Source organism: Drosophila subobscura, chromosome A (assembly GCF_008121235.1).
Source record: "Drosophila subobscura isolate 14011-0131.10 chromosome A, UCBerk_Dsub_1.0, whole genome shotgun sequence".
NCBI classification, from domain to species: domain Eukaryota; kingdom Metazoa; phylum Arthropoda; class Insecta; order Diptera; family Drosophilidae; genus Drosophila; species Drosophila subobscura.
In genome coordinates, this window is record NC_048530.1 from 11,085,981 (window position 1) to 11,098,492 (window position 12,512).

General features: G+C 42.5%; 1 protein-coding gene across 1 annotated transcript in view; it reads right to left on the minus strand.

Moving 5' to 3' along the window:
• Positions 1-10,495, minus strand: part of LOC117896792 — a 78,097-nt gene extending 67,602 nt beyond the window's left edge. The window contains exons 1-3 of the transcript XR_004649050.1: positions 10,254-10,495; positions 4,969-5,394; positions 3,991-4,053 (exon numbers count right to left, since the gene is read on the minus strand). The gene's annotated coding sequence lies outside the window, so the exon portion shown is untranslated. The remainder of the gene's footprint in view (positions 1-3,990; positions 4,054-4,968; positions 5,395-10,253) is intronic.
• Positions 10,496-12,512: the final 2,017 nt, after the last annotated feature.

A 12,512-nucleotide genomic window follows, 5' to 3' on the forward strand; every position in this document is an offset into this window, starting at 1 on the left:
ACTTTTGTTTCATTATTCCAATTATATTCTGTTCATTGCACTTGAAAAAAACTACAATAAAAAGGGAAACACTCTTCGAAATATTCAAACTTTTCCAATTGAATTTCGTGGCGAAACGCAAAATTTTGATTGCATTAATAAACATATAATTGAAGTCACCGGAAAAAAAAGCGAAATATCCTAAATTTCAGGGAATCTAGAACTCACACAAGAAATAGTTTTTATCTTTCAAAGATTTAGCATATTTAATTTTGTTGGATGTTTGGAAGTTTTCAATTTGCGCTTTTGCGTGGCCCGCGCAGGAGAACAACACGACAATTTCCCTAGTTATTTTCGTCAGATTTTCTTGGTTTTCTGTGGAACACGTCGTGCCGTCGGCGAAGCTGAACGAGAACTAAAATCAGAATCGGAGTCGAGCAGCGAGTGTGCCAGTGTGCCACACTGCCGCAGCCGATGCCGATGCCAGTGCCGATGCCAGTGCCGAGACGCGACGAGGCGGCAAACGAGGCGGCGACGGAGTGCGGGAAGTGTTTCGGTCTCGGTTTTTGGTTTCGCATCTGTGCCCCTTCCGGCTCGGCTCCTCTTTGACCATCTCCTCTTTCGGCCTTGTCGCATGCGAGAGATTTTCCTGGCTGCTGTTAGCGGGGAATTTTGCTCGAGCGGACCAAAAATTTCCCTGACGCAGCGAACGAAAGCGAAATCATGGGCGCCACGAGGCACGAGCCCACAGTTCGGCTCGCGAGGCAGCGCGCTGGCATCTGGGCTGATTTCAGCCATGACTGGGAGAACATTACCGTTCTTTGCTTCTCTTTTCGCCAAATTGCGGGCCTACCTGTTGCTTAGCAACTCGGACAGGCGCGGAGACGATAGGCTGCCTCGACCTGGCTTGGGGTATGGTGAAAAGCACTCATTATCCCATTTTCAGAGTGCCAAATAGCGTTCAAATATACACAAATAAATAGTAGGACGGAAAGCTCCCCCTTCGTTCAAAATAAAGTTAAAGTTTTCTATATACAGCACCAGCAGCTGTTGCCAATAAATTAAGTGAATGAATTTTACGGCTCGTATTCTGGAAAATTTTCCAGAGATTTTGCATCGTTCACGTCTGGAGAGCTCGCTCTCTCTCTCTCCCACACACTCACTCTCCCTATCTCTATATCTCTCGCTGGCAGCGCCTAGAAGTAGGCAAACACTTTTCTGACCCTTGACGATGGTCAGCAAAATGTGCGAGCATCAGGCAAAAAGGCAGATACAATAAGAGAGTCCCCACATTCACATGCACGCAGGGCTCCCAGTTGTCCCAGTTGTCCCAAATCGATTGTTTTCGTACGCACACTTGAGCTGCCTTCTTCGATTGTCAAAACATCTAAATGACATATGGAAACCTCGCATGTAAATGTTCTCCCACCGATGAGAGCTCTGACACATGATGCTCGGGGGGCGACGGCCACGTGTGCTCCTGCCTATGGAGTGGGGGAGAAGGAATCAATGGCATATTATAAATCGGATACCAATTGGGAATTGTGTCCCATTTAGGGCACATAAAGGCACAAGCTAGGAGGCACGCATACGTAAATCGAGTAAGTACCAAGATACTGCCAGAGCAGGGTAATTTTATTAATTCATTTGCTTTGGCCTTTCATTCAAATCTGTTTTATATTCACTCTGCACTTGTTTGTATTTTACATTTCGTGAGGGAAGCTTTGGCGCATTTTTCGTTCTGGTCTAAAATTAAGTTATTTTAATTGAACATATTTTTGGGCCTGCTTTTTGTGTCATCTAATTGCCATAAGCACTCAATACCAGTTACATTTCGCAGTACATTTAATTTTTATGGGTCATTTCAGGAATTTCATTTTATTTGCGCGTTTATTCGTTCAGTTTTTTTCAGTTGAATTTGTATTATTCCTTTTCTGCTATTAATTATATGTGTAAGTGCTTCAAAAAGTTTCTGTTTATTAAAGAACTTCAACATTTTGAGGAACTTTATAGAGTTATTCAAGTTTAAGACTCAAATTTTGTTGTTGTATGAAATGCAAGTTATTGATTTCACACTTAGTAGATCGAAGAAAGCAGAAATAGAATGTGATAGAGAAGGAGAAAGAGACTGATAAAGAGGAGAGGACAGAGACAACTTGCCTTTTAGCTTTGGTGCATAAATTGTATGTCTGTTGAAAATGTTTGGCATTTTGTTTGTTGTACGCGTTGTGGCATGCCCAACTTTTTGGCAGTTGGGTTTATTGTTGGGCGTTTGCATTTTGTAGAATCAACAAATAGCAGCAGCAATACAACGCAGCACAAGGGAGAAAAGTGAGAGTGGGAGGAGTGGGGAAAGACGAAAATGCCACTCAACACTCGACATGCCAAATACAAACACAGCGGAGCACCGAACCCTGCCAAAAGGAGGCGGCTCTGAGGATAAAGACGGAGAAATATCTGAGTAAAAGTGTGAGCAAAAGGGAAAGAGAAGGAGAAGGAGTAGAAGAGAGAGAGAGAGGAAGATACTGGAATCCCTGGGCATATTGAGGCAGCAAGAAGTGTAAACAGGAAACGTGATATTTGACAGATGAGTGTAGATATTTAGATACCAACATAAATAGTGCTTATGCCCTGGGAACTACCCCGTGTAACCATTCTGCCCGAGCTCCTGCTTAGGCTCCTGCTCCTGCTCCTGCTTAGGCTCCTACTCCCCTCTGCTCCGCACAGTCACAGTCCACTGTCTCTGGTGTCTTATTGATTTTCTGTTATAGCTTTCGCTTGCCGCAAGTTGAAGTGCCACAGCGACAGGCACACTCAGCGACAGATGAAGACAGAAGTGGTAGGGCAGGGACAGACAATGCACAGAAGGAGAAGGAGAAGGAGAAGGAGAAAGAAGGAAGCCAGACACACAAAAGCAAAAATGAGACGAAATGGGCGAACAAAAAGCTCAAACAGACCAAAAACAAATGAGAAATTATGAGAGAGTAGTCGAAATTCACAGATTTATTTGATGTATTATTATTTGTGCTCGCACTGTAGACATTCAGACATTAAATATTATATCGACATGCCTGCCTCTTCGGAAAGTTATTCGCATGGCAGATGCCAAGTGCTCCACAAAGACGAGCCCAAACCGAGCGGTTCAGAAACTCCTACAATGCACTCCCGCTTGAGGCTTTGTTGGATGATCTCTGTTCAGATTATTTTGTATCTTTTTGCCGATTAAAAGCACTCATTGGGCCGTGCATAGGTACTGCAAAGACGTGGCTCTGTTCTCTGCCACTTGCATGATCTCCCACTGAATGGAGTTGAGCTTAAGCAATATTTCTTTCTTATGTACCGATTCGTATTTATTTGCCAGACTTCAATTTGGATGACCCTGAAGGAGAAACCCTTTAGGACTCACGAATTCGACAGTCGAAACTCTGACCTGTAAAAATGTGACGTGAGAGTTCTCTTGGGAGGAGCACATTTAATTCCCATCTGCAACAGGGATGACACGCACTTCACACTTTCTTTCACACATTCTTTACCTTAGTTTGCTGCAAATTAATTTACAAATCGCTCACCGAGCGGGAGTAACTTTTTTGTTGCAGCCATGAGAACGTGCACTCAGAAATCTGTCCGCCACAAAAGTTTTCACTGTAAATACATACATGAATATGTACATATTCGCATGTGCATATATGTAGAGTAAAAGATGCACATCGTACAAGTGTATCCACTTATATCCCCATCAATTTCGTACTTGATGCTTAATGACTGACAGATTTCCATTCAATCTGCCCACCTTCTCCGCACATCCAATCACAATCCCCATGCTCATCCCCATTCCCACTTGATTGTATTTTTCGCCACAGAAACAAAGAAAATATATAATAAAAATGGGAAAGAAGAAAAGCAAAATCCCCATTAAAATATGTATATTGAAAGATAATCGAAGAGAGCGCAAAAAAAGTAGAACACAGGTAAGGAAAATATGATATGGAAATGAGTTTGCGTTATACTCACAGTCATAATAGTCGTATCGATCCGCTTCACTGGGATTATTGCTGCCCATGATTTTGCCAAAAACTGTGGAAAAAGTGCGACACACACACAGAGAGAGAGAGAGAGAGAGAGAGAAGAAAGAAGAAACAAGAAAACGATTTAAAAGAGATACAGCCAAAGGGTTAACAACAATATCGAATGGAAGGACATGGCCAAAAAATAGCAGCAAAAACAGCAACAAAATGACGAGAAATCACAGCAATTCAATTAAAAGCGCTGACACAGAGTCAAAGTGCTGGCCCCATACCCATCTCCGTCCTCATCCTCATCTCCAGCACTACATAGCGCTGGGACGAGTCGGAACAGAGATTGGCGCAAGCGAAAATAGATGGTAAAAGGGTTAAATGTAAGTGCAGTTCGGTCCAGATAAACATATACGAGTACCAAAAAAATAAGGAAATTAAAAGCGTGCTGTGGTGGTTCCTCTCTGGCCATATTAACCCAATGGTCGGCCTGAAATAAGTGTTCTAGACTACATCCATCGATCTTGAATAGTTTTAAATATGAGCGCAGGCAAATACTGATGTTAAAACCATTCAAAAACTAGTTTTGTGGAAGGTGTCACAAGAATTATGTGATCCACATATGGAATCTCTTTTCGATAGAATTCCAGAAGGAATGACTTACAAAAGAATGATCTGACGATCAAAATTATTCTTTAAATAAAAAGGCAAGCCAAATGAAATGTCTAAATATATCTTCGGACAGACTAGACTATTTCTGGTAGCACCGCAACTGCTTTACTGCAATGGTCCATGCAAGCCAAACCTCAATCAATAAGACTTCCATAGCTCAATTCCCTTTTTCACATCCATTGTGCTTGTGGTTAACATGGTCAGAGAGGAGAATTTCTCATGGAGATGTCCACGATGGTGGCCTTTGAGTTATGACGAACGAGTGGGGAAGAGCGGGGGAATGGGCACTCCGGACTCAACTTACGTTTGGCGAAGCTCTTGCGAACGCGCAGAAAGCAGGAGCGCGACCGCGACAGCTGGAGGAGCTCCTCGGGATGGGATCCGTTCTGTATGCAAATAATGGGTGCCAGGGGTGTGATGCGGCAGCGGCTGTGACTGCGGCTGCGGCGGCGACGCTCCAGCAGGGGAATGGTGACAAAATGAGGTGACAATTGGTGTTGTTGTTGCTGTTGTTGAAGCGATTGTAGCTGCTGTTGTTGAAGTTGTTGAAGCTGAAGTTCGCCCGGGCCAAGAAGTTCTGCTTCCACTTCAATGTTGTTGTTCGTGTTGTTGAAGTTGTTGTTGTTGACGTTGTTGTTGGTGTTGTTGGTGCTGTTGCTACTGTCGTTGTTGTTGTTGTTGGTATTGGTGTTGGTGTTGGTGTTGATAATGGTAATGACGTTGACGGCCGCTGTTGAATGAAATACAAAAGGGAAATATAATTAAATCCGAGAACAAACATTCGACCATCAAAGCCATCATCAAATAGCAAATGGAAAACTATCCGTCCACCCTCATCCCCCACAGATAAATTCATTCCCTTGTGTGCTTGACAAGTTTTCGCTTGACTTTTCTCCATCTCGCTGCAGCTTTCTCTCCCCCCACACCATCGCTCTGTCCACACATCATCTCGTAAATCATTGCGAGACGGAAAATATCGAAGGCACTGTGCCAAATGTGCCAAATCCAAGCGAATGGGGTGAAAAGTTAGGTGAAAATCAACTCCCACTCTATCTATGCTGCTTTTCTCTTTCGAGTTATCTTCCTCTTTCCCCCTCTCTCTCTCTCTTTCTCTCTCTCTCTGTCAGCGTCTCTTTGCAGCTACCTTTTTCACCCATTTATCCTGGCACCAAAGCGTAAATGAAATAAATCTCGTTGTATTGCTAAAATTGCATGGATTGCACTTTGAGTGCTGGAAAATGCTGTGCGAAATTCAATTTGCGCAGCTCCGGCTCAGCCAGTGTTGGGTAAATTGCAAGCGAGCTGTTGTCAAAGGGAATAGACCAATTTGAATAGACCAAAAAATCTCAACGCAGCAAATTGCGATGATTGAGTGGATGCCACATACTCGTAAATGCAAGAATGAAATGAATGAAATTCGGTAACGAAAATCGAGAGCTGTTATGTAGAATCTGTGCTGTAAAAATCGGATAGGGTATAGTAGGAAAAGTCTTCGCAGCTGCGTTATTCCAGAGTTATACGAGGGCGGACTGAAAAGAAATCGGCCTTACCAATAGAACACATTTCTAACCGCCCGTAAATATTATATTCGATTAGTATTTTCCATCGGCTCATTGCTGAGAAAGTTTCAGTTGGTTCTGCCAACTCTGGTCAGTTTGAAGGGAGCATAAACCAAACAAATAGAAGGAAAAAATGCTAGAAAAAATGTTTGTGGATAAACTGTAGAAAATAGTTGCTTCTTAGCTAATCAAGTGTTGATTGAGAGCATCCAAGAGCAACAGCTTTTCGACTGTCGCCTTCCGCTTGCCTCTTTGCCACTTGGCCACTTGGCCACAAATGCAATTCATTTGATTTATCTACTCAGCCAGCTGCTTAGCTTGTTGCAAGATGCAACGGACCTTGTTGCCATATGCACATGCACAGCAGAGGAGAGGGAGATTTGATGAGAAAAGAGTTATTGTAGGGGAGAGGAGTGCACATTCTATCTACGAGTATCCGCACATTCTCCTCGACCTTTGTTTGTTGGCCCTAAGCTGCTCTCAGGAGCGTAGGTCGAGGGGAGATCCGTTGAGTGTGTGCAGACCCTCTAAACTAAGCCCCTGAATGACATCAGTCCGTTCCCGTTCCCGTTCCCGACCGCGTCCCCGTCCCCGTCCCTGTCCCACGACATGGCTGGCTAATTTCTGGCTTTCAGCCAACTGCAGCATCAGCTGCTGCAGCCTCCCTCCGTGCGCCACAGTGGAGCAAGTTTTTGCTTTCTCTGGCGATACTGCACTTGAGGCTGGTCGTGTTTAGTTGTTGCATAGTTTTTTGTGGCTCCAAAGTGGCAACAAATGTCGCACTCCACAAAAGCAGTGCAACAGGCTGGGCGTGGCACGAAGGGTGTCAAAAGTGGCTTTTTATTTTTGTATTTGATTATCGTTAGGAAAGTGCTAAAAAGCCTTTTGTACACCTTTCAATTCAGAGTTAAAAGTTCATTTGTACCCCAAAAATTGTCATAGGGCTGGGCCCATGTCGAATCTAAATCCTTTTGAACAAATAAACAATACGGCGGAGTGCAACACTTTAAGAGAAATCAGCCGCTAATGAATTAACACTTATTATCGGTGTGTCAAGTTCTGTGAAATTTGATCAGTTTCAGCACATTTATAATTGAAAATTAGCCTGGAACAAAGCCAACAAAGCACTCCATTATCGTTTAGAATTATTGCAACAATTTGTTTTTGTGTGGTCGTCGAACTGCAAGAGCATTAACATTTGTCTATGGGGAATTTGTGGCAGCATTGAACAGCTTTTAGCGCAGTCCGCGAGTCGTTTATTGTGCATCAATACTCGTATTTTGTATTTGATTTAAGAAAATGGCAGAGAGCACTTGCAATCATTATTATTGCGATTGCTGCTCAGTGGCACATGGGCTGTAAATTTGCGCTCCATTAAAATGGGACAGAAAACGATAAACAGCCAAACATTTTGACATTGTCAATGCCATAAACCCACCAAAGTCAACTGTGCAAATGGATTGCAGAAGTGTTTTAAAGTTGATTGGAAACTGCATCAAAATTAGCTCAAAAACGAGTGTAAAATCATCCTAAAATGCTCTCAAGCAAATGCAAAATGGCATTGCCACACTTTGTTAACAAAGACAATAGCAAAAAAGCGCAAAAAATCAACCAAATATTAGCGGAAAGTCTGCTTGCGGCTTGTGCGCATGGGATGGGGGTTTACCTGCTGGGGCAAACAATTATTATTGTTATAATTCAGCTCGGAAAACAAGTAATTTTATATCCAAACATAAGCAAAAAGAAATTTACAGAAACTCATAAAAACACATGCGAAAAGCCAGAGGCAAAATATTTATATTAATGATATGCATAAATACGCTCCTCCACTCCCGCTCCTGTGCCACGTACCGTCCATGTAAATGGTTCTCCTTAGATCGAGGCGGAATATATGCGCATATATACGTACATATGTACATACTTCTGACGAGAAACGGGACGCAATCTAAACAAAATTGATGTATGCAATAGAAACATGTTCCAGACATTGTTTAGATCTCTGGTTTTGGTTTTCAGCATTTCAGTTGTTCGTCTTCAACGCTTTGGGGGCTCTGCGACTGGAGCAGGGGACAAGGGCAGTGGCAGTGGCAGTGGCTACTGGCAATTGCAGTGTGATGGATAAATTACACCAATCAGCCATAAATTTCCCCGAATCAAGGTCATCCCTACGCTCCCACTCAAACGCTAAATGTACACTGATATAATTATATTGTGCGTTAGATTTATGCCCTTGTGTGTTATCAATCCGAAATGTCATTACGTTGAGAGATCTGTGAACTTAATGAACCTCGTGGCAGGGGAAACACCATCCTGTGCGGCGCCATCTGCTGCCAGTAAATTGCGAATGTTCAAAGTTGTGGAATTTCACAGATTTTTCTTGGGTAAACCTTCGGTATTAGATGGTTATTGCATCCGGAACTATGAACAGTTGAATTTATGCTTAATTGCTTCGAAAAAAAAACGTATTTTAATTCTGGTAATTTGTTTTAAAACGTATTTTTCCTTGTCTGCTTTTTAGATAAAGGAAAAACGAACTTTCGTGCAGAAGAGTGTAATATTATTTTGCATCTGTGATTGCCCCCCCATTTCGGACCTCTGCAGCGTTGGATATCGATCAAGCAGCAGTGGGCAGAGATTGAGATCCATTCCAGGCAGCGCCAGGGGGGACTGACAGCTAAATGAACAGATTTCCCATTCATCGCCCTCCCGCACTCGTCGGCAACCAGACAATAAACAATAATAAGCACACACACATGTGAGCAGCAACTTTTGAGTTCTTTTCCGAAAAACACATTCGATTTTCGAGGTCCTTCGTTTTTTTTTGCTCTGATAATTTCCGCTTCTGCACAAGAATAAAAGAAACTTGTTCCGTTTTGATGGGGAGTAGAGGACTGGAAAGGGGTTCTATAATAGTAATCGGTGGAACAGCTATCTACTTCCAAGGTGAAACTTTGACCTTGCCACCGATTTTAATAAACTCACCTTCAACTGCGCGTAATTATTTGAACGGAAACATAAACTCTACTCTAAATTGATGTACCCATGTTCAACAATATCAGAAGGGGTTCTGTGTCTTCTTGGGATCGAAACGCATTGCATTTTGTACAAGTGCCGCTGGAGACCAAGTGTTTAGCTAAGCAGATTTAAATTATTTAATGGATTTTATGTGTTTATTTAGATATGATAATCGCACTTGCTATGTGAAATGAATTGCCAGGCAATTGTAGGGCCATGTGCCGCGAGTTCTTTGGCGTGCAGAAATGTATTTCAAAATGCGATCCAAAGCAATTCCAATTACCAGCACGATGGGTGGCCCCGAACACCTGACGAAGAAGCGATGGTGGTGGTGGGAAACTATTGCGAACAGGAGGTGGGTGCTGGCTTTTGTGTTTGGAAATCGCTTTGATGTCCGCAGGTGGCAACGGGAGCAACACCACCAACAAACACCCAGCAGCACTCAGCGTTGGGGCATAAAGTGTGAATGCTTTCTACATAATCGAGTGTATATGGGGAAGTGCATTCGAAATCAAATAAAAATACATTTTTTATCCCATTCCGGTCTGTCGAAACTGCTGGACAAACAAACAGCAAGAATTTGTTGCTGGGAATTCTTCTGTGGCCATCTCTCAGGGCACAAAATATCCAAACAAAATCAAGCGATAGCACGAACAATTGCTCAAAATCAAATTAAAACCGCTGAATACGAAAGTTTTTCATTTAGATTGCTGTTTATCTATCCATGCGTGTATTTGGGTACAGTGGATAGATAAATATAGACAATAAAGATTATACTCAAATCGATTCGGACAAAAGCGAGCTGAAAGGTAAACCCAATCAATAGCAGCAGGGGATGAATGCCTGTCGAGTGCCAGGGTCGATAACAAAGTATCACGGATCCTGAGGGTATAGTTCCACGTTTATTCAACGCTTTAAGTTTCTGATGCCAGGGATTAATACATGACATGCCTCCACAACAATTATTCAGATCACAATGAGAGGGCAAAACTAATGAAAAAACGAATCAACTTACAGATGTCCACAATCTCCGACGATGCCTCCATGTCCACAGCATTTAAGATTTCCGGCATGTTTGCACGATGTGGTGGGGGGTTTTTTTGTTGTACCTCTGAAGCTTTCACCATGCAATCCCAAGATTTATTCACAGGGAGAACATTTGTCCGCGTTTTTCGGCCTGCAGTCGGACTGCATCGGCAACTGGCTAAAATTAACTTTAGCCCAAAACCCAAAAACAAAATCCAAAACACCAGCAAGAAAAAATCACAAAAAAAATATATCTAAAGAAAATTACACACTGGGATCGCACGGAGAACTATCCATCAAGCGGTGACATAAGGAAAAATCACATACGAGTGTGTACAATATGTATTTATACTTTATCCGCATATGTGGTGAGTAGAGTAAATATTTATATGGCGTATTGACCGCACAATGTTGCACTTGTTCCTTTTTTTTATTCAAAAGTTCTAAAATGGAATCCAACTTTTGTTTCAACTTCTCACTGGGGCTCTGCCATTCCGTTTCCATTCGATGTGGCAGCAATTAATTCAGTAAAATTCACATTTAAATGCAGCAGCAAGTAATTTAATAATATACGATTACGAGCACAATTACGAGAGTGTCTGTGTGTTTGTGTGTGTGTATTTGGAGCAAAATACTTTGGATTTGCCGCTGGATGGCCTTTCGCATTTCCCGTTATTGGTTCACGTCTGTTTGCGTTGATGGCTGTCCGGTTAATGTTTTCTTTTACTTTCCATTTCGTGCTTCATCGTGGGGGCGTACCACCAGTGACTCTAAGACTGTACAACAATGTGCGCGATCGGCTCATGGAATTTTCGGTTAAAATAGAGAGAGAGAGAGAGAGAGAGAGAAGCACTGCCGTTTGGTGGAAGCACTGCACGATCAGTACGTTATCGGTTCGGATCGGTCGGCAGCTTCGTGAGCTTTGTAGAGAGAGTATGTACATAAATGAGCAACATCAGGAATAGAGTAAAGCATTTCCAGAGAGCATTGCATCCGCGAAACTTGCGATCGTCAGAGAGAGAAAGAAGAGAGTGGGCATAGGAGATAAATAGGGTAACCGAAAGAGCGGTTAGTACTTATACCTATCCCAATATTTACTTTTTTAATTATGTATTTATTTCGTTGTTATAATTTTAAATTGAAGTGCATATATCATAGGAAAATGTCACCAAAAGAAATACTCCCCCCATTTTTTATTTTAATTTGGGAATTGCATAGAACTTGGCATGCAGTCAGAGAAAGGAGCAAGGCCTCTGCATTATCGGAACTGACATTTGTTCTGCTTCAAGCTTCCTCCTGCTCTCCTCTGTTCCATTTCCGATTTTTTCCTAAATCGAAATATTCACAGTAAATTCACAGTTGCAGCTGGCATGAAAATGACAGCTCGTAAGGTAAATGGCATACGGCAAGCAAGCAAAGAGAGGACACGTAGAGAAAGAGAGCAGCCAGAGCACATGCACAACGTTTACCCCGAAACGCCACCAGTGCAGTGCAGTGCAGGTGGACCAATGGGAAGGTAAGGTGAGTGGTACAAGTGGATCTCTACACTTTCCTCTACTTTCTTGTACAAGTTTTTACAGCCGTATAAACAGGGAGGGGCTGGAAGCACTTCCATTTTGTAAATCATACAAAATATTGAGTACAATACGCTTTTTTTCGATCAATGCTACCCTGGCAGAGCCTGTCCATTAATCAGAACCCCATACCCATTACCCTCGTATCCCAAACGTATATTTCCCCATAAATAATTTCCACATTTATAATTATGATTGCCAATTAAAATGAATGCCTGTGGGCGTGTCCAACATCCGCCTCCACTCACGCTAGGTGTCAAAATCTGTTCTCTGAAATCGCCTTTCGTTATCCCCCAGCAGCGTGGCACCGGCACCCAGCAATGAAAATTAAATTCAATAAATTCGCTTTAATACATTAGTGGCTTTTTCGATATTTAAAAAAAAATGACCATGCGCGGCCATGGGGACTGAAACAATTTGCGGCTTGTTTTCGACGCCACAGAAAAAAGTTAAAACAATCACACACACACACGCGAACATGATCGGCTCAATATAAACTAATTGGAAAATGTTTCTACGAGTGACGTCACTGTTAAGGTCTGTGCCCTGCAATGCATGGTGTTGCTTGGTATCCAAACAGACGACAGCTCTGGTTTGGTTGGGCTGAAAAGTATGCTAGTGAAAGTGTTCAAGGAAGTGACTATTTACCACTGAACAGCAAAATATTCAAGGGG